Here is a 24,000-nt window from a genome sequence, read left to right on the forward strand (position 1 = left end):
ATGAGGCCTTTAAATTTTCATTTAGAGTTTTTCATGGATCAATTTTGTTAACATGTTGTCCATCTTTTTTTTATGAATTAATTCAAATAACCCCTAATTGGACAATACATATAAAAAAAATCAATTATCTCATATCTCATATCAAACATTTTTTTTATGTTTAAATCGTTTTTTTATAGAAAAAAATATCCCCCACTAGTTCCACATTTTGTTGATCAATTGTATATCATATATGTCTCTTCATTTGGATTATGCTTTTGATGATTAAATGTCAATTTCTCACAGTTGGAAGTTTAGTACTTGCATGATTATGCAAAGGTAAGCTCAAGCATAAGCTTGACAGCAAACCCTTAGTCAACTTCTCTGGTGTTATTGGTACAAATGTTCTTTCCATTGGAACATATTTATCTTTTGATACCAAGGAGGGGCTCTTAATAAATACAACGGTGGATTGAGCTATACAAACTCAGACCTTATTGCATCTTTGAGCCTGTGAGTAATTTATTCCGTCTGGTTTGTTATATATCGTCGTTTTGATTTAATGACCTTTGTATTTGATAGTTTAAAAAGGAAAAGAAGTCACTTTTGATTCAAATTTAATTATCATTTTTTTATTAATTCAGTTAATAATTTGATATGTCACTAGTAAAAAAAAGGTCAATGCCGACCGTAGGAGTAGTCGGTATTGAGTTATAAACGGTCGGTGAATAGTAATAGCGACGGTGAAAAGAGTTGTCGTTAGTCGTCGCCATTGCCCCTGTCGTTATTACTCGGGAACACAAATACCGACTATTTTTGTACCGTCTCCATATAATGTTCTATGCTGACGGCTCAAACCATCGTCATAGAGAAGTAAATGGCGACCACTATTATCGTCGCCATAGAAAAGTAAATGGCGACCACCTTTACCGTCACTATAGAAAAGTAAATGACGACCACTCTCACAGTCGCCATAGAGAAGTAAATGACGACCACCCTTACCGTCGCTATAAAAAAGTAAATGCGCGACCACCCTTACCGTCGCTATAAAAAGTAAATGGAGACCACCCTTACCGCCGTCACAGAGAACTAAGTGCTGACAAATTTCACTGTGGCTATAGATTAAATAATCAATCAAATTATTAAAATTATTAAATGATATTCATAAAAATATCCACTATTATAAATTATTTCAAGATTTGAATGTTTAAAATCTAAAAAGTCATCAAAATTTACACAATGAAACCATCTTCTGGAAATTATAAACTTGTGATTCAAGAAACGAATCAATAGTTAGCTGATTCAATGCCAATGAGGAAATTGAAGAACTTTATGTCAACATATTGTACAGTTGAGAACTCTAGCACCACAAAGTTTATACCCTCAATCTAATATACTAATACATGAAAACATCTGTTACTATAAAATATTTCATTGGAGTGTTTCTAAGATTCAAATAATCAAAATCTAAAAAGTCATCCAATACACAAATTTACACCCCACGTCCTAAACAAAATAAAAAGTCTTGAAAATTTCTTCAAAAATTTACACCTTCATTTTGAATTTGCCATCCTATAATAAAAAATAAAAATAAAAGTTGTAACCTTAGCCAGCATAATGGTAAAAAAAATTCAAAATAATAAGTTCAAATTTAGATCACAAGTTAGATTCGTCATGTTTAACACAAGGATATGCAATGCAATGTTTCTAGTTCTACTAATCATGTTTAACAAAAGGACATGCAATGATTCTAGTTCTACCAAATCTCACATAAAAGTCCAAAAAAGAATTAAACATATATATATTTGAATAGCTCAATGTTTACGCAACAAGATTCATCAATGTTTTATCAAGTGTATGTCTCCTTACAAAAATTTGGACCGTTTAAAATAAATCAATAGTTAAAGACAATTAACACCAAATTCTGCCTGCTTTGCCATTAGGACCAACAATTATCTATCTATCATATGCATTCTTAAATCTATCAAATGAAGGGCAAAATGACAAAAGATGAGAAACCTGAAATTTGATAGTCAAGAACTCTGAAAATTTTTCAATTGATTAATACTTAAAATGATGAAACAATATTTACATTAATATATTACTAGTTTTAATACCAAAATCCATTTTATTATATATATTATTTCTCCTCTTCATCAATAAACTAGAAAACTACAAGAAAAATGTTGAATTATGAAATGTAAAAACTTTATATATATATATATGATGTGGAGTCAACAAAATGCAAAGCATATCCCGAGATCTAAATTGGAGTAGCCAATTTTCTTGTATGTCGTCTTTTCTCCAACTGTCATTGGCAGAGAGTAATTTATGATCCCAACAGCCCTAGAATTTACAAAAGCAAAACCTAAAACTCACCCACAAGAGTCAAGAACCTACCTAAATCGACCCATGATCTAATCGATCTCTCAACCCATCATGCTTCTACAATTAATCCCCATCTCTATCACTTCATCAAACAAGAGGTCCCCAAACCCTAATCCTAGATGCTCTTAAATTCCATATCCAAGCCTGACTCTTTTGACCGTTATTCGATGATTGATAAATGCAGTTAAACAAACAAAAGAAGGAAAAAGATAACTCGAGCCTATTTAATTAAAACCAGACCCAGACCCATATGTCATATGTAAATGTACATCATCTTACAACTAAAAAGTTTACCTAATCATATAAGTGTCATAATTACACTTAGAAAACCCAAAAGAAAAAGATGCAAAAGCTTTACAAGATTATAGAACAGGTCACACTTAAATATTATCATGAATAAAATGTTAGTAATTAGGTGAGAGACAATAAAGTATTAAAATTCCCGCTCTAAAGGTGAGAGATACATAAATGTCTTAAAGTTTTGTGTACCATTTTTTATATACCTTCTTATCTTATCAAGTGCAAGCCATTCGTTGGTTAAAGCATCTATTATTGTACCACCAATAATCATATTGGTTGTTTTCCCAGCGTGTCCTAATCTAAACACTTCGGGATTCACATAAAACATGCATACATTCATACCAGATATATATGAGCAAAGCCAAACTATATCTAACTAGCTATCTATCAATTAGGGTTATAGTTCATAAATAAAATATGCAATTACAAAAGTTTTGACACCTAGAATGGCTTGAGAATAACTTCTCAAGAAGGCATTGCTCGGAATCAATCTCAGCTGCTGCTGATGGAGCTTCACTATAATAACAATTGGGATGTGGTACCCGTCCAGCAAAGCGAAAACCTAGAGCCCTGCGATTTCGGATAACAAATTCAAATATTCTAGCAACGTGGGATTTGCATGTATAGAATAGAGTCCATGAGAAGGAAGAAGCATGTCAACCGTGATTGCAAACAATAATAGATCGACAAGATCACTATCAAGCAAAAAACCCCAAAATTATAATCTTATCTTTTGGGCAATTGTGAATTTGGTTGAAATATACAGGAGAGATTTGCTGAGGATTATTGAACAGCGTCGGGGCACCAAATCCAATAGTTGTAGTAGTAGTAACGGAAAGTGAAGTGAAGACGGTACACATATGCAATAAATTAAATCCAAACCGACTTGGATGCATAATCAGATAAAATGGTCAATGGAAAAGAGTTATAATTATAATGTAACCAAAGAAGTTAACTCTTCTTCCCATGTACATGGATCAAGGATCATGGATGGATGGATACTAGATAGAGAAGGATGAAAAGAAAATTATCATTAATTAGTGGTTTAATACTCTGTTTTCGTTCATAAAAGAAACATATCATTAATTTTCTAGAATAACTCTTGGTTCCTAAACATGAAAAGAAAGATTAACGGATTAAACAGTCTATCATCAAAATAGCCAGATTCAAAGATCAGCAAAAGCATAATGAATTTAGAGAAAATTCATGATCAAAATGCTTGATAAATCATTCATAATAAAAGCAACATTTTAGAGAAAATGAAGAGCATACATGTTCAAGTACATATTCAAGTAGTAAGATTTCTCCCTTTTAATATTAACAAAATGAGACGGACTTGAAAAAGAAGAAAACTATTTAGAAGATAATAAACACAAAAGTTGGAGCTCAGTTTTTCAAACTGAGCTAGCAACATAATTCTTAATATGGGCTAAAAAGTGTCTGTAGTGAGAATTAAATGAATAATCTTACAGATAAGATCAATCTTTCTTAGCATAAGAATCTTTCTGCACCTACATGTAGTCAGCTATAAGTATCAATTATCATATCCTTAATCAAAATTCATGTCAAAAGAATTTCCAAAATTAATAGACAATTAATCAGTGAAAATATTAAAAATAAAGACATCTTTCTCCCTAAAACCAAGAAAATATCATTTTGATGAACATAATCCAACGTAGCTAATCAATTTCAATATAATTAAAAGAAAATACACATACATTCCAAACTACAGTCAAGATGAATGACAGGATTATCAAGTCAGCAAGCACTAACCTATTACAGAATAAATAGGAAATGAGAAGTATTCAGTCCAACTAACCTCCATGTTATCAAGGTAGTCGTAGATATCAGTTATATAACCATTTGCTTCAATTCTATGTACACACCAACTTCATGAATTCGTCATTCGTTCTGGATTTTAGCTTTCAAAGCTCCGTATTCAAATCCTTAGTCATACCAGTGGATTTTTGCATCTCTCACTCTTCGACTATATGATCTAGAAATAGATAAACAAGGGAGAAAGAAAGGGGAAGCTAAAATGATGGAGATGACATACCAGTGAATTAGGAGAGTGAACAAAAAGGCCGAAGTCAGAAAAGATGCATGTCTCTACGAACAAATAATACCTGAGAATTTGAAATAGAAGAGATGAAATCAAAGATTAGATGAAATCAAAGATCAGAGTCTAATAGATGAGGCGGGAGAGCAAGAACTTAGGTTAAGTCGATATTTAAGAAGATTTTTTTTTTTTCGAATTATAATTCTGGAGTTTCCTTTAGTCTGAGCTGGAATTCTTTTTAAAATAATTTAGTATTAAATTATTTTTTTTTGGAAATTCCAAATTTATATAATATATATTCAGTTAATTTTTTTAAATAAAAATATTTAAATCATATAAATAAAAAATTAAATATATATTATATTCTTTTATATAATTAATAATGAAACTAATTTATTGAGTAAAAAAATAAATAATCTATATTATAAAATTATTTGTTTAAAAGTTACTTTTTCATTTTAAAATATTTGAGGTGTATTTGTTTGTAAATAAAAATTATTGTCCAAATCTTTCATAATATAATTTTTTATAATAAGATTTAAGTTTATAACTTATAATAAATCACACTCTTAATATTCCTATTATAAATAAAAATTGAGGATATATATTAAGAGTAACAAAAACCGTCGCTATTAAGGGTCCAATGCCGACCACTATTCAAGTGGTTGTTATCGATACCTCATATACCAATGGGAATGCATCTGGTCGCCATTGCTATACTAAATTGAGACAACTTTTGCTCTTGTCGTTATAACTTGTCGGTATTAAGTGTTTTTTTACTAGTGAACCACACTATAATTATGCTCGAAATCCATACAAAATCATATAACAAACGCAAATAAAAAAAATTATTTTCAGTTTTAACTTTTGTAATTTTCCAATTAAATAGTGACTATGATAAAATTCTGGTTTTCAAAATAGACTAAAAAAATAAAATCAATGAAATCAATTAACAATAAAAAACGTGAATATTCACTTACATTTATCTAGTTCATTACCCTCTTCACGTGTGCATCTGGCTCAATATCGACAATTAGAGTTTGAATAATTTTATACCCGTAAGCAGACATAACCTATAAAGATTGAAATGAAAAAAAAAAGCATATTTCAGCCATAGAATTTTTATTTTTTTCTTGAAATAAGATGATGATATTACTTTGCAAGAAATTCCATCTTTGGAACGTTAGCTCAAATGAATACAGAAACAAGGATGGTAATTTTTAATAAGCATATAATAATATTTATACAAAAAAGTTATGTAGCAACCGCATCTTTGAGTCTTATCATAAAAAATATAGGCTTGAATTTGCTTAGTATTACTGAGCTGGTAGAAAGCATAAAAGTTTTATCCGCCAACACACGATCCTCAATAGATTCTACAACCGTCACACAAACATTATATTGAAACAAACTCAATAGTAAAGTTTAATAACGAATTTCAAAATATTATTATATAAAAACACATCAACTTTACACGGATATATACATATAGAGAGAGGCACAGTTTCAGAGATCAGATTCAAACCAAAACAACAAAGTAACTGAAGAAGTCTGACTACTATAATATTATTTTCTATATATTTTTTTATTGTCCCCACATTAGGTCTAAACTTCTTCTTACAATAATATTATTTTCTATATATTTTTTTATTTAAATTCTCTATGCATCATGTTAGCCAATTTTCAAATCAAAATCATGCCACTTTTTTTTTTCTCTAAAATTTATGCACACACCATTAATATAATTAATTAAAAATATATATTTAATATTGTAATAAAAATACAAAATTTCAGGTTCTATTTTTATTAATACTTTTAAATTAAAATGTGGAATCGTGTTAATTGTTTTTATAAATAATAAACTTTAATTAAAAAAAGAAAGGTATAAATTTAAGGTTTTATCTCATTTAAAGAAAAATCTATCTATATATATATAATGATGTTTAATTTTGAAAGTGTTCGGATTACCGGGTTGAGAGCTGTGGTTAATTTGGATATATATGTGAGAGTAAATGAATATTTGGGTCGGATTCTGGGTTGACCCTCCCATAAACTTAAAACGGTTAAAAATAAAATAAAAAATGTTATAGGTATGTTTCGAACCCGCAACCTAACAAAAGAAGTACAACTCTTTAACCAACTAGACGAATAACACTTTATATTTTAAATTCAACACCAAATTTGATAAGCGCAGGACATTGTAACAATATATTTTTATCCGTATGCATCGCACAAGATCTTCCTAGTTATAATAATAATTAAATATTTCCTCTTTCCGAAGAACCGAACCCTTTCATACTCCCGACATGTCTCTAAGTTTTTCAAAAATCATGCTCAAACTTAGGTTTTTGTTGACCTAAAAAAGAGTCTGATGGAACCACACCCTCGACAACCTGGCGGGAGTGCTTGGTCGTTGGGTTTTCCTTTTCCTCAACCAATTCGGTTGTGTCAGTCGGTTTAACATTTTGTTATGAGCTGGCTAGACAAAGAAAGATGGATTGAAGGCTCTCATATTGAGAAATTTTGTCTAATGTCATTCGATCAGAGAATCCATTGACAGCTGCATAAATGACTAGAACCCTACTCTCCAACAACTACAAAGATGCTTGGACGTCAAGCAAGCCAGATGGGTCTCAGGTTATCTGAGGGAAAGAAGGGGCCATCAAAAGGGCTTTTTTCTGAAGATAGAACGCTTCCATCCATGGAGTTCACCATGGTTGCCCAACCGGCGGCCGCTCAACTCTTCGAGCGCAAAGTAGTGGTGGTTGGTTCTGATTCGACAAAAGTCGAATGCCAGTTCTCCTCTCTAACTGAAGCAGCCAGCTGTTGAGAAGTGGGGAGGGGGAGTGGAAGTCGCGCCTAGAGCTAGCCTATGAGAGAGAGAAAGAAAAAGAGCTCCCTTCAATTTCCATCTCGAGTTGCCTTAGGATTTTCCCCGGCCAGCTTACCTTTTTCTTTTGAATCACCTAGCAAAAAGGCCTAAGCGCCTACTTCCCTCTTTCTTTGCAACCTCATCACTGAAATGAAAGCGCCCCTCTTCCTGCAAGATCTGGAGGATCATCCCCAAACGCACCATCTTCAACTCTTCTCGGAATTCGGAGCCGGTATTTGACGAAGATCTTTCTATCAATAGATAGGAATGAGAAAGATTTTCGAGCTCAACAATCAACAACGGCTTCAAAGTCGTTGCGAGCTGGATCAGAACTGTCATCAGAAGTTCGCGCAACCTAACTAGTCAAACGAGGGGTCGGGTATGTGCCGCTTATACCATCAGCAGATGGATTCATTACTAGTGGGCCCTTCTGTTACAACCTGCGCCCCGAAAGCTCGCACAACTTGAGCCTCTTCAGGCTTAGAGCGAACTTGGGCAAATCCAGTAGAGCCCCCACGGTCCTACTGAAGCCTACTCACTTGAGGGTTAGGCTTGCATCCCCTTAACAACATAAGGAAAAAGAAATTGCTTTCTTTACGTTACGGGTATTGGAACTGGCGGGACAAGAAAGGCACAGGTTTCTGGGCTAATGACAGGCCCTTGCTCGGAGTGGGGCAGGATCCGCAGCTTCTTTTAAACTGACTTCCGAACCGATTCCCGCAATTGAAGACCTCCGTTTTTAGTAACAAAATGAACCAGAAGTAGGACCAAACTGAGAGTTAGCAGCAGGTGACGTCACCTTCAAAAATGAAAGTTGAGTAACTCCTTTGAGTGAGATTTTGAGAAGAGTTGCTCTTTGGAGAGCACAGTACGATGAAAGTTGTAAGTTGTGTTCGGGGGGATCACAACCAAGCTTTCTACTAAAGATTGTCAACCGCTAATTGAATTGATACAGTCCTCACTCCCGGCTGCTTTCTTTATTTAAACAGCTAAGATAAGGTCTAAGACCATCTCTTTTTTGGACTGAACTGCTTGAGCTGTCATTGATCTGGTGCCTGCGACAGCACTTCTTGAGGCGCGCTCCCTCTCTCTTAAATCTTAATAGTAATTGTACATGGGAGTATAATGACTATTAAGATTTAAGAGTGTGAAAATAGTTTATATTTATGACAGTTTCATTTAAATAGAAAAAATATAAAAAAAAAAAAATTGTTTTTCTTTCATTCATCATTGTGAGAATAAGTATACAACAAATATTTATAAGACTTTAATCTAGTATTATGAAAAGTGGTAATAAAATGGATGGTAATAAAAACTCTTAATTCAAAAATAAAATTAATGTCTCACATGAAAAAATTATAACTATATAATAAGATAATTTATATATAAAAGTAATTTATTTTAAATTAAAGATTAGATGTTATAATTTTAAATATTTTATTTAACTTGGACAAAATAAAAGAAAAAATATTTTACTATTGTTTTCCACTTTAAACTGGACTTCGTGTTACCATTTACATCTTAGAGATGCGATTAATTATTGCATTTAAATTGGTCTGAAATAAGTTAAATATTTGACTATTAAACAGGAATAATTTGGTTTATTTGTTATAACAAGAATTGAATAAAATATTAAAATAATGTATATTAATTATGTATTAAATATGGTTTATTCAATATTAAGAAAAGTGATATATGCATTGAGATGAATGGTTGATTTATGTGTATAAATTCACAATTATCAATATTATGATATTTATTATGTACATTTAAAAGAATTAGTTTATTTAGTTTTTAAAAAAAAATTACTAATTATTTTAGTTATTAACTCACACAATCTTATTTTGTTACCTCATAAAAATAATTAACTTGTTAACAAATTTTATCCATAATAGATAATAGTAGCGATGATCCCACTATTAAATATATTAAGTATATTGAAAATATAGTCACTTGTGATGAGTTTTTAATAATAAAAAAAACTATCAAACTATTCTAAGGTGTTAAACAAAAATTTAAACATTATGCAAGTTTTATTTTGATGATTTTATTTATTATTTTATATTTTTATTTCAATTCTAATTTAAAACAAAATATTATGTTAACTTGTACAGAGACACAAATATTATAAATTATAACATTTACTCCCTCTCAAACAAGAATAATACGTCACTCCAAGTTCATTTAGGGTTAGTTTGATTAAATAATTTTTTCTTGATTGTATTGATACTCATTTTTATTTTATTTTATAATTTAAAAATAATTTCAAGTCATTAAAATTATTTTATAAAAAATTTATATTAACTCATTGCATGAATTTAAAAATAAATAATTAATTTAAAATACCGTTGTATCAACTTAATCCTAAATTAATTAAATTCTAGACTATTTAAATAAATGAAATATAAATATATAATTAGATAAATTAAATAAATCAAACTAAATATATAAAATAAAAAATAAGTATTTTAATAATAAAATTGGTTTATTTAATTTTGGCTGGAATTTTAAAAATATATAATAACAATGTGCAACTAGGATAACTAGGAAAAATATTATTAAAAATGACCTGCTCTTAAATTCTGATATTCAATCGGAATACAGCTTTTCTTAAATTCTGATATTCAATCAGAATACAGCTTTTTACTGATGGAGATAGGGCCAACTATCTCATTAATTTAATGAATCAAAAGAGAAAAAAATGTGTGCGGGACCACCTCCATCTCCCACGATTCGCAGAGAAAACATAATTTCACTCTATCAATATGATATTTTTGATGAAATGGTGACATTTCATTTTTATTTTTAGTTTTATTATTATTATATTTTTTCTCTCACACTCTCGTTATAAGACTTTAATAATAGTATTATAAAAATAATTGTTAGCAAAAAAACTACATGTAATAAAATGTAAAAAAATATTAATACAATATATTTTTTTTTTTTGCTAAATAAAAGATTGTATCATTATTTCTATCTCTTTGACAATTCAGAAAAAGACTTGTTTATTTTAATTTTCGATGAGTTTTATTTTTTGAAAAACATATTATATAGCGTTTTATCACTTTTTTTTTTATTTATTTTACACAAACATGCATCTTCATAAATAAAAAGTTTGTTTGTTTAAAAAAAAACTAATCCAAACTCATACTAATTTTTATTTTAATTAACTTTCGTTTCTTTGTATAAATATAACAAATTATTATTATTGATCAAAATTTAAATTTATTATGTTTAAATATTTTAAAATTAATTAAATATTATAGGAAAAACAATTATAAGTGACATAAATGTGGTGCACTTCAAAGTGTTTATTATTTTAAATTAATATTCAAATCTATAATTAATTTCAATTACTTTTAAAATTATAGTCCATAATTTATTTTATAATTCATTTTTTTTATATTTAATTCAATCACTTATAATTTTTTTCATAATTATTAATAAAAAGGTGTGTGTTTTTTTAAGTGTTTATTTTCAGTTACAGATAAAGTTACAATAGTTTGCTCAAATACTCTTTAATATATCAACATCATTTAAATTGAATCAAACAAGACCTAGCATTTTTATTTCTTTCTTGTAACTATCATAGGTTATAAATATGTTAATATTAATAAATATACTTACCCTTAGGTGTCCTCAAATATTTAATAAAAAAAACTGAATCAACAATCCCTAAGTTGGATGTTTCTCAAATGTTATTTAGGTACATTTGTTTTGGTTTGTTGTTATATTAAATATTTATATTCTCACTTTCATTAATATTCAACTTATGAACAAAATAAAAGAAACTTAATATTCAACTATATAATCTCTAATTTTTTTTAATATCTAGTTATTCATATTATCAATTAAAATAGTTCTATTTCATTTTAGTTTTAATTTAAAATATAAATATAAAAGGCTTTCTATATAGTATTTTAACCAATTAAAAAAAATATTTTTTCATCAAATAATTATCATTTTTAAAAAACTAAAAATTAGTAGTTATTGATATTTTGATTTGAATGAGAATAATTAAGTGGAACTGAAGCTCCAAATATTTATCCTTCTTTCAATAGATGGCAATTTATCTCAATCACGTGTAATACAGTTTTGAAACAAAATATTACACTAAATCAAGTAATTAGTTTGGATTATTTTAATATTTGTTGTATGAGGATCTTATCACAAATACTTTTATCAATTATTTTAATTAATTTAATTTACTCTAAATTATCCCATATCTATTAAAGATTACATGTATTAATTATTATGACAGAGTTTGCATTGGAAATGAAAAGGGTGAGGCTTGTTGTATGAGGATCTTTATCACAAATACTTTTATCAATTATTTTAATTAATTTAATTTACTCAACTATCCCATATCTATTAAAAATTACATATATTAATTATTATGACAGAGTTTGCATTGGAAATGAAAAAGTCCTCACCGTTATTAATTATTATGATAGAATTTTCATTAGAAAATGACCCTCTTCCTAGACGATAGTAACAAAGATTCCAGTAAAGAAAAAGAGGATGAAAAATTAAGTTATTGGTAAAAATAAATTATAATAAAATAAGAATAAAATTTATTATATTTTACATCTCATAAAATAACCAAGACTATCATTTTTTTTATTTATCTTAAGAGTTACAAGTAATATTGTTTAACTTTTATTGATATATATATATATATGAGAAATGATATTCTCAACGACAAGTTAGCGAAAGTAAGGCCACAAATCCTACGTGGCCTTACCAGCTAGGAGAGAGAAAAAAAATAAAAATAAAATTGAAATTTTATATTTCCCCCAAAAACTAAAATCCTATTATTTCTATCTTTCTATTTCCCCCAAAACCAAAATCTTATTTTTTTTCTCTCTTTTGTTTCATTCTCTCTCTTTCTCTTTTGTTTCATTTTTCCTAAACCCACCGGCGATTCTCTTCTTTCATTTTCACCGACTTTTCTTCCGATCGATCGAAATGGTAAGACTTCTTCCATTAATGAAACGTTTCATTTTTTCCCAAAACCAAAACCCCCACGACAATCTCTCTCTTTATTTTTCGTTTCCATTTCCCAAAACCCAACCCACTGTCGATCTTACTGAAACGTTTCATCGACTTCTTATCTTCCGATCGATTGAAATATAAAGTCTTTTTTCTTTCTTTCGTTTATCTTCCGTTCGAAATGATTGTCATATCAATATTTATGTTTAACGTTTATGGTTTAGCTGCTGAATCAATTTAGATTAGAGTTCTAAAAGATCTGGATCTTCATACATGACCTACAAATCAAATTAACAATACAATAAGATTATTGACTAGAAATGCTAGTTTCGGGTAGGGCTGCAAATAAGTCAAGCCGCTCGTGAGCTGCTCGCGAGCCGTTCGATCAAAGTTCGGCTTGAGCTTGACTTTGATCGAGTTCGAGCCAAGCTCGAGCCGACTCGTTTAATATTCGAGCCGAACTTGAGCTCATATAATGCTTGCTCGACGGCTTGTCGAGCTTTTTCGAGCCTGATAATATATAATATATTTATTTATTTAATATAAAAAACTTAAAATTTAAAACAATTTTTTTCTCTCTATTTTCAAAGCCCATATCGAAGACGCATAATCCACATTATTATATTATATTGTCATAAAACAAAACTCTAATTTCTAATGTATCAATCATAAGTGACTCTTCATCTCTTTTTTTTCTTCTTTCTTTTGTCTTCATCGTTTCTTCTTCTTCTTCCTCATCTTCACCATTTCTTCTTTCTTCTTGTTCTTCCTCTATCTTCACCATTTCTTCTTCTTCTTCCTTCTTCCTTCTTCACTATTTCTTCTTCTTTCGTCTTCATCATTACTTTCACTCATTCATAATAGGTTAATATATTTTTTATGTTATCTCTCATCTACATTATTTCTATCATTCATTCACAAGAAACCTACAGGTAAATTAAAATATATTTTCATTTCTACTTTAGTTATTTCTCATACTTTTAAATAACTTTGATTTTTTTTTTGTATTATGAGAAATTTGTTCTTATATAGATAGTTCATAGATCTATATGGAAAAACACTATTATATATATTAATTGTTCATAGATCTATATAGAAAAACACTATTATATATATTAATTGTTCATAGATCTATATAGAAAAACACTATTATATATATTAATAGCGTTCATAGATCTATATAGAAAAATATTTTTAATATATATTATTCATAGATCTATATAGAAAAATATTTTTAATATATATTGTTCATAGATCTATATAGAAAAATATTTTTAATATATATTGATTATAGATCTATATAGAAAAACACTATTATTTAAACAATATTATATTATATTATATATAATATTGAAATATTAATATATTATATATAATAAAAGATAAAAGATAAAAAAAAAGGTTTAGTACATATTTTTGTATATATTATGAAGAGATAAAAAATGTTAGTATATATTATATATAATATGATGAGAGAAAAAATGAATTTATAATATTAATAATATATTGTAATATATAAATAAATTAATACATTCTTTCTATAAATAAGTCAATAAATTTTTGTTATATTTGTACCCAAATAATTTAATTATATATAATAATATTTAATAAAAAATAGGTTGAATTTGTTTTTGTCCGTATCTCCCTTAAACCTTAAAGTAAGTTAAATATTAGTTATTTGTTTTAACATGTATTTTTTATATTAATTACTTTTAATCTTAAATGCAGGTAGATGTAATTGTGTTATGCTTGAAGAACGTGACTTAAAAAATATTAATATATTAAATGTTCAAACAATTTATATAGTATTGTACTTTAATTTTAGAATTTTATATTTTAGAATTTTAACAAGTAAGTGTGGTTGAATGCTTTTTGATTATTATGATTTTGGAATTTTAAATACTTATAATTTTTTCATATTTTCATATTTTCAATTTTAAATATTACGTTTTAAATGTTGAATATGTATGAAAGTTTGATATTTCATTTTGAAAATAAATTTTAGTTTGAGTTCGAGCTTGAATTCGAGCTCGAGCTTGAGTTTGAGCTCGAACTCGATCTTGAATTCGAGCTTGAGTTCGAGCTTTTCGAGTCGAGCCGAGCTTATAGGTAAATAGTCGAGTCAAGCTCGAGCTCAAATTTATAAACTCGTTCGAGCTCGAGTTCGAGTCGAGCTAATAAATACTGAATCGAGTCGAGTTCGAGCTCAAGCAAATTCGAGCTCGACTCGGCTCATTTGCAGCCCTAGTTTCGGGACCAGAAAAGCTGGTTTCGGGACTAGAAAAGCTGGTTTCGGGACTAGAAAAACTGGTTTCGGAACCAGAAAAGCTGGTTTCGGGACCCGAAACGGCAAAAAAAAAAAAATTTTTTGGACATGAGTGGTTTCGGGACCCGAAATGAGTGGTTTCGGGACCAGAAATGAGTGATTTCGGAACATTTTTTTATTTTTTTTAATCTGAAACTTTATAATGAATCTTAGAAAATCAAAAATAATTGAAGATAATGTTATTATACTAGAAATTTACATAATTAAACATTTATTTACAATGTTACAATCTGTCATTTATATCACATTTAAAATACAATCTACAATTTGAGAGATCTCAAATAATCTCATTTCTAATTAACTTGATCAATAAGAAGATTTGGATCTTCATACATGACCTACAAATCAAATTAACATTACAATAAGATTATTGGTTTATAAAAAAATAAAATAGCCATAAAAGATCGTATAGAAACCATTTCGGAGTTTGAAATCACCCTAAAATGGTGATTTCGGGACAAAAAATGCTGGTTTCGGAACTAGAAATGCTAATTTCGGGACCAAAAAAGCTGGTTTCGGGACTAAAAAAGCTGGTTTCGGGACCCGAAATGAGTAGTTTCGGGACCCGAAATGAGTAGTTTCGGGACCCGAAATGAGTAGTTTCGGGACCCGAAACGGCAAAAAAAAATGTTTTTTTTTTTGAAATGAGTGGTTTCGGGACCCGAAATGAGTGGTTTCGGGACCCGAAATGAGTGGTTTCGGGACCAGAAATGGTTTTTCTTACAACCTAATTGAAATTAGTTCTGCGACTAAACCCATAACAACAGCCAAACATTATATAATCATACTTTCGGGTCCCGAAATCACATTTTCGGGACCCATAACAGCCAAACATTATACAATCATACTTTCGGGTCTCTAAACCATCCATTTCCGGACCCATAATGTAGAAAATACACAATAATCATAGTTTTCTATCGTTAAAATCATTAAAATCATTAAAATCCCTAACCCTAACCGCAAAAAGCTAAACGATCTTCAAATCATTAAAATGATCTACGATTCTAAAAGAGAAAATGTTATTTACCTTGTCCTTTGAGATCTGTGAGATTTTGGAGTCTTGTATGGAGATGTACCTGGACCACCAGCCTGAAAAGATAATATGAAGTGAACACGAAAGCAGACAATGAAGTGAACACACACGAAAGAGTTTTCTTACCATTTTCGATCGAAAGAAGATGAAGAAAGTAGAAGAAGTCGGGGATGCCGGAGAGAAAAAATCGCCAGAGAAGAAATCGGGGTTCGCCGAAAGTGATAAATGAAAAGAAGAAAGAGAGAAAAGAAGAAAGAGGGGGAAACTGAAATATTTATTTATTTTTATTTTTTTTTTACTTTTTCTCTCTCCTAGCTGGCAAGGCCACGTAGGATTCGTGGTATTGCTTTCGCTAACCCTTTGTTGGGTTTATCATACCTCTCTCTATATATCTATATCTATATATATATATATATATAATCTAACACTTTTTATTTAATAAGCCTATATAACATTAAATTTGTTGATTAATTTGATATTACTATTTATTTTATTGTGATCACTTTATTTAAATTAATCATATTAAATTATTTTTATTCTCATTTTAAATTTGTGGACATCACATTAATTTTCTTTAAATATATTTTATTTATAACTATCAATAAAATTTATAGATTATTAATCAAAATTAATTAAAAAATCAAAATTATAAAATAATATAAATTTAATATTTATAATTAATAAAATTCTGTTATAATTAATATACATCAACTATAAAATGTTCATTAACTGAATATAATAAAAAAAATATTTATAAATAATGCTGAATAGGTTAAAAAAGATTATTATTTATTGTTTTGCAGAAAATTATGATTGGTATTAATCATTTCTGACCTGATATTGAATAAAGAATAAGAAAGAAGATAATTGTGAAAAACAAATATAAACATTGAGAAAAGCATAAAAGAGTGGAGTTTTTATTTCTTTTCTATATATGTAATATAAACTTTAAAAAAGAAAAATATTCCTTTTTCCTAAAATATACATGGGATGATGGATTCTTCATCAAATTTATTTGACTGTTAATGAGGTCCTATTTATAATTTCATATTTTTTTTTACTAAATTTCATTAAGTTTTAAATAATTAATATATATATATATATATATATTTACAATTTTCAAATATAACTTAATTTAAATAGTGTTTTTGATTAAATTTTTTATAAAAACCACATATATGATATATTTAAAATGGTTTTGATAATGTATTATATAAATTTAGAAAAATAAAAGTATTTTCAAATTATTTTATTAATAATTTTTCAATCATAAAATCAAGTCACAATTATTTGAAAAGGAATAATTGATTGCTAGCCCCAAACTACATGTAAACAAGGTCGGCCCAGGAGCAAATCCGGAAAGCCCATGGGCTAAGGCAGACCCACTTCTGGGCAGCCCAATTCTTATTTAAAAAAATATTACTGTAATATTTTTTACATTTTAAACAGTAACTTTATTTTACTTTTTTTTACTTTTTTTTTTTCCTTTTCAAGCATGACTATCACAATTTAATTATTTTATATTATTCTTTCCTAATTTCTTAATTTAATATATATTTTTTTAAAAATTTTATAAACTACTTAAATTAATATATATTCTTATAAATTATATAAACTTCTTATACTTATAAATTTTACCTAATATACTTTAACTTTATTAAAAATTTTCTAATTTTTGAATTAGTTCTCAAATTTTCTAAGATTATTTTTTTTAATCATCTATTAATTTATATACTTAAATATTTTATTATAATTATATTGATTTTTTGAATTAGGTATTTATTGAATTAGTAATTAATATGTTATTGTTAATACTTAATGCTTATGATAAATTTTAGTTATTTAGTATGGAAATTAGAAATTTAGTTTTAAAATACTTAATCTCCGTTACTTAGAAACTAGTAATTAATATGATAGTTATTAGATTATAAATTTATAAATTAGGATTTAAAATTATGTTATATATAAATAATGTCATAACATGTTTGTTGAATTACTATTTGTTAATTTTTATAAAAAAATTAATTATTTTAATATATATATTTTTTGAGTTATGACGAAGAATATAAATCAAAATAGAGTGAGATTTCGTCCATTTCAAAAACAAACTTCTAGATCTTATAATAGAAGAATCAAACGACGAAATGACGAAATGATGCATGAAAAAGTCATTGGTGCGCTCGATTTCTAAATTATTCAATGCAAAAAATTAAAGTTATATCCCTTCGAGTTCGAGTCTTAGAGATGAAGACATAAGTGATAGAGAAAATGACACTATTAGAAATAGAAAAAATAAGTGATGAAGAAAATAATGTCATTAGAGATGAATGTGATAATGAAGAAGATGATACTTTTCAATATGAGGTTTTGAACCACCTACAAGGGATAATATTAGAGATCAATATATCAATGAAAAAATGAGTATCAAGGTGTTAATGAAGAAAATGAAAAAGAAGAAAAGTGTATTGATAGAGAAAATGATGAGGAAGAGGAAGAGGAAAGTGTTAACGAGGATTATAGGATAAATGTGTTATTAAAGATGTGAACTACGATCCGGGAATGTGAGGAAGTAACGACAAAATGAATATAATGTTAGTTGTTCGAGTTCCAATTAAGATCATAAATGAAAATGATGTATTTCCAAACGAAAATGTTCGAGGTAGACACTTTTCATCTTCTCTTTATTTAAAATAAAAATTTTGTATGAATTAAAAAATGTGGGTCTAGCAGCCCAACATTGCGGGCGGCACTGTATGTAAACAAATATTAATACAAATTTTATTTTATTTTTGTTAAATACTTTGGACCATTTGCTAAATACAAATTTTAATTTATTTAACAATTCAGAAAGACCTAGGCTTGTTTGTTTTGGTTTAAAAAGTAATTATCACTTTTCCAACTCGGTATATTAAATTCTAGACTATTATTTAAATATGTTTAATTATAATCTTTTCTTTTTTTTCTGATAGTTTATTTGTTTTATCATCAATTATTTAAATTAATTATATAATTATTTATTTATTTATAAATATTAAATAAAATGTATTTAAATAATTAAGTAAGATAGTTTCAAATATACTTCCAACCAGCCTTAATTAAGGTTATCCTACTTTTTAAACAAAATTGACAACTTATTATTTTAGAATGATATTTCTAGACTTGAATATATTCATTCTTTAAAAGTTAAGTTATTATTTCTAATATTCAATTTATTTGAATTTAATTTAATTGAATTTAATTTATTAACAGTAAATTTATTTAATACTCATTTTTTTATGAGGTGTAACCATTTTTTGCAATTTTTATGCAAAAATTGATTGATGAAATTGTTTCATTTTTTCAACAAATAAGAATAAAATTACTTATAACAATTTTATTATTTTTAATATTTGTAAAAATATATTATATTATATGTATTATTTTTTTAATTTTATATTTTTATAATTTTACTAAATAAAATCTTTATTGTAATTATTTGAAACAAAAAGATTGAATAAATTTCATATCATATCAAATATTAGAAGTACAAATTGCAGTATATATTTATGTTTCTCTCATTTATAAAGTGTAAGATTCATTAATAAAATAAGGTTTACATTGGAAAGGACTCTATTGATGAGACTAAGAAATGCAAGAAATATAGATTGTATTACAAGTAATGGGATGAGTGAGTACAATTTTGAAAATTAAAGAGATAATTTTATTATTTGATATTGGGTTATTTGAGTTTCTTTCTATAAAAATATATTTATCATATTCATGACATATCTTTGTTTCTTTTCAAATATTAGATTAATTATTTTATTAATAAATTGTTTTAACTTTAACTTTTATAATAAAATTTTAATTTAAAATATTTTAATATATTTTAATAGTTTAACTTAAAATTATTTTACAAATTCGTTTTAAAAAAAAATATTAATTTGATTATTATTTATATCTTAATTTCTTTGACAATTAAAAAAGGAGGCTGTTTGTTTTGGTTTGGACAGTGATGCATTTTATTTTTTTTAAAACGGCTGTTTGTTTTGGTTTGGATAGTGATGAGTTTTATTTTTTTTAAACATATTATATTGTGTTTCATCACTTTTTTTTATACAAACATGCATCTTCATAAACATTTATAAGAGTGATATAAATGGGGATTGCACATCAAAGTTGACAACTACTTTAAATTAATATTCAAATTTATAATTACTTTTAAAATCAGAGTCCATAATTTATTTTATAATTCATTTTCTTTTTTAATTTAATTTAATTACTTATAATTTATTTCATAATTATTAATAAAATGTGTGTTTTCTTAGGTATTTATTTGATTTGGCTTATTGTCCCTAAATAAGGTGCAATTACAAATAAAGTTACAGTAGTTTGCAGCATTTAAATTGAAGCAAACAAAGCCTAGCATTTTATTTTTTTTCCTTTTGTTCTCTATCTCTATAACTACCTTATAAATATAAAAAAAAAAACTGAATAAACAAAAGTTGAATATTTCTTGGCTGTGATCTAGCACCATTTATTTTGGTTTGTTGTTATATTAACATTATTAGTTGAATTCACAGTAAATATAAAATATTTATTTTTTCCCTTCCATTAATATTAACCCAGAAACAAAATAAAAGAAATTTAATATTTATCAGTTGAATTCACAATATTTATCTTATCTCATCCATTAATATTGAACTTAAATAAATCTTTAATATCTTCTATAATACTATAAATAGAAGTTATAATTTCGAATCTTTTATTTGACTCGAACAAAATAATTAAAACATTTTATTATTGATTCCCTTAAAACCAAACAGGCCTAATTGAAAAACAAAAAATCAAATTTGAATTATAATCCCTAAATTAACCATTTATGCAGTTCATATATACCATGATATGAATGTTTAAAATCCCTGATATGAATGTTTACAAAATTCAAATATTGTACATAAATAAAAAGAAAGTTAAAATTAATAAAAATAGATGTTGCTCATTTAACATATAACACTACACAAGAAAAATCAGCATGACATTTAATGTTTTTGACTATTAAAACATATTAAATATTTGAAAATTAATATATTTTTTTACCATGAAACTCGCTTATAGAAAAAATTGTATTAAAAAATCAAAATAATTTATTTTATTATATATGAGATATATGATTAAACTAGATAAAAAAAAATTAGTTGAAAATTAAATAGAAAAGAATTATTTAATGATAAATTTTAAAATCAAGCTACACAAATTTATTTGGACATTAATTTAGGGTTTAATTGATTTTAATTTTTAACTAAATAATTTGTTTTTGGTAATACGTATTTTTTTTTATGGATATAAGTAAACATTGAATCATCTACCAAATAATATATATATATATATATATATATATCAAAACATGCAATTAAAAAGAAACCAATGAAATACGCTTGATTGTATAACTTTTATTCTGTAGGCATTATTTTGGAAATGGTTTCATATTTGTTTTTTGTTTTTTTAGCTTTTTATATTTTTATTATATTTTATGTTTTTTTTATATATTTTAATATAATTAATTCTATTTCTCTTTCTCCTTTTCCTCTTTCTCCTCCTCTTCTTCCTCTTCTCCTTCTTCTCTTCCTCTTAGTAGGTGGAATCATTTAAGACATTTGGAAGATTGAAATAATGAAGGTGCGAACTTATGAGATATTTTGCACAAGAAATCATCATACCTATCAATCCACCACAATTAATGAAGGTTATGCCTGGTTGTTTTGTTTTTATTTTAAAACTATATATTAGAATTATCAAAACTTAATTACATTATTAATAAATCCTCCTCCTTCTTCATCTTCTTCTTCCTCTTCCTTCCTCTTCCTTCCTCTTCTTCCTCCTCCTTCTTCTTCCTCCTCCTTCTTCTCCTCCTCTTCTTCTTTCTCTTCTTCCTCTTCCTTCCTCTTTTTCTTCCTCTTTTTCTTCCTCTTCCTTCTTCCTTCTTCCTCTTCCTCTTTCTTCCTCCTCCTTCTCCTCCTACTTCTTCCTCCTCCTCCTTCTCCTCCCTCCTCCTCCTCCCTCCTCCTCCTCCCTCCTCCTCCTTCTCCTTCTCCTTCTCCTTCTCCTTCTCCTTCTCCTTCTCCTTCTCCTTCTCCTTCTCCTTCTCCTTCTCCTTCTCCTTCTATCAAATATAAATTTTTTAAACAAAAGTGAATTACTTCAACTTACTACAAAAACACTAATAATAAGTAAAGTAAAAACATAAACCATTAAATACAAATCTAAGCTGATTTCTTCGGTAATTTGATTTGGTTGCCTTCCATGGAAATTTTCCTTCACTAGCTACCTTCTCATTATTCTTTGGCAAAAGAACCGGCCGGTTAATAAATATTTGGAAGAACACCATCATGAGCAATAGTAACACCAGATAACAACCTCCCCAATTCAACATCATTCCTCACAGAAAGCAAAAGATGCCAAATGGAATAATTCTCCCCCAATTCAATATCTTATATTTATATATATATATATATATATATATATATATATATATATATATATATATATATATATATATATATATATATATATATATATATATATATTTAAAGTTGAATTAAAATAAATACTTAATATTAATAATAAATTGATAGATTTTATTTAATTATATCAATTAATTAATTATTAATCAATCTTAATATAGTTCACATGTTATTTTTATTTTAGAAAATATGTCTAACAATTAATTAATAATTAACCGTGTAATTAAAAATTTGCACGACATGCATATATATATATATATATAAAAGTTAATATATATAATTAATTACAATTGCAGGACCGATATGGAGACCGTCAACATTGCGGAAAAAGAGCCTTATGAATATGGATTCATGTTTTTGTTCATTATTGGTATATCTATCTATATATATTATATTTCTTCCTTGTCAATTTAATTATTAAATATTATATATAATCGGTTTAAATTAAATTATAGGTATTGAGACGATTGAGAGAATAGCCACCATGTCCGTGGGAATTAACCTTGAGTCTTTCTTAATTCGAACCTACAGAATAGAAGAGGACATGGTAACTAGATGGGCCAACATCTTCAGCATCACCACAACCTTTCTTCCCGTGGTCAGCGCAATTATCTTCGATACCTTTCTTGGCCGTTTCCAAACCATCCTATCTGGATCTTGTTTTACACTATCGGTAATTAAGTCACACTCTACTAAGATTATAAGAATTTTAAAAAAGAGAAAGATGCCTCGTTATGATCTAATCGAAAATTACACTTTATATAGTTTTCAATACTTTATCTTATGGATACCTTGTCCCTAACTAGCTAGTCTTTTCATTATGGCTCTAATTTAATTTTATCATCAACATATAATATATATATATATATATATATATATATATATATATATATATATATAAAATAAACATGACTACAATTTAAATGATGATCATTAAGTCTTTTTTTAAGAGCTTGGGAGATTTCCATGTTTAATTATATTATTTATCATTATAAATGTATCTATACGTATAAGTTATATATAATTAACTCTTTTTCCAACAACTAATTAATTACATTTTCATGCATTTTCACACGTATTAATGACGACGTCTTTTATACACGTATTTGTTTTACATTATATTATATTTAAAATAATTAGCAACTAAATATCATTAATTTGATAATTAAAATTAGTTTAAATTTTGTGTTTTACACTATATATATATATTATATTGAATTGTCGCAGGGAATGATATTGCTGGTTCTATCCACCTCAGTTCCCCAACTCTACCCTCTTCCATGCAAGGGTGTACATAATGATGAAACGGACTAGACTCATGCAAGTGGCCTACACTTTTACATCTCTGAGTTCTTCAATTTGGACTCGGGTTGATTGTCATTGGTTCTTTCGGAATAAGGGCATGCTGTCTCATGTTTGGTTTGGATCAGTTCGAATGCACAATCGGTGACGGTAAAAGAAATATAAGTGCCTACTTTAACTAGAACTTTGTTGTTTGGTCACTTGTATCGACCATCGGAACAACTGCCATTGTACACCTACAAAACA

At 27.3% G+C, this 24,000-nt stretch overlaps 1 pseudogene; it reads left to right on the forward strand.

The window, feature by feature from the left end:
• LOC124930258 overlaps positions 1 to 24,000 on the forward strand; it is a 49,717-nt pseudogene that overhangs the window by 2,645 nt on the left and 23,072 nt on the right.

The sequence above is a fragment of the Impatiens glandulifera genome, chromosome 1, assembly GCF_907164915.1.
Source record: "Impatiens glandulifera chromosome 1, dImpGla2.1, whole genome shotgun sequence".
NCBI lineage: Eukaryota > Viridiplantae > Streptophyta > Magnoliopsida > Ericales > Balsaminaceae > Impatiens > Impatiens glandulifera.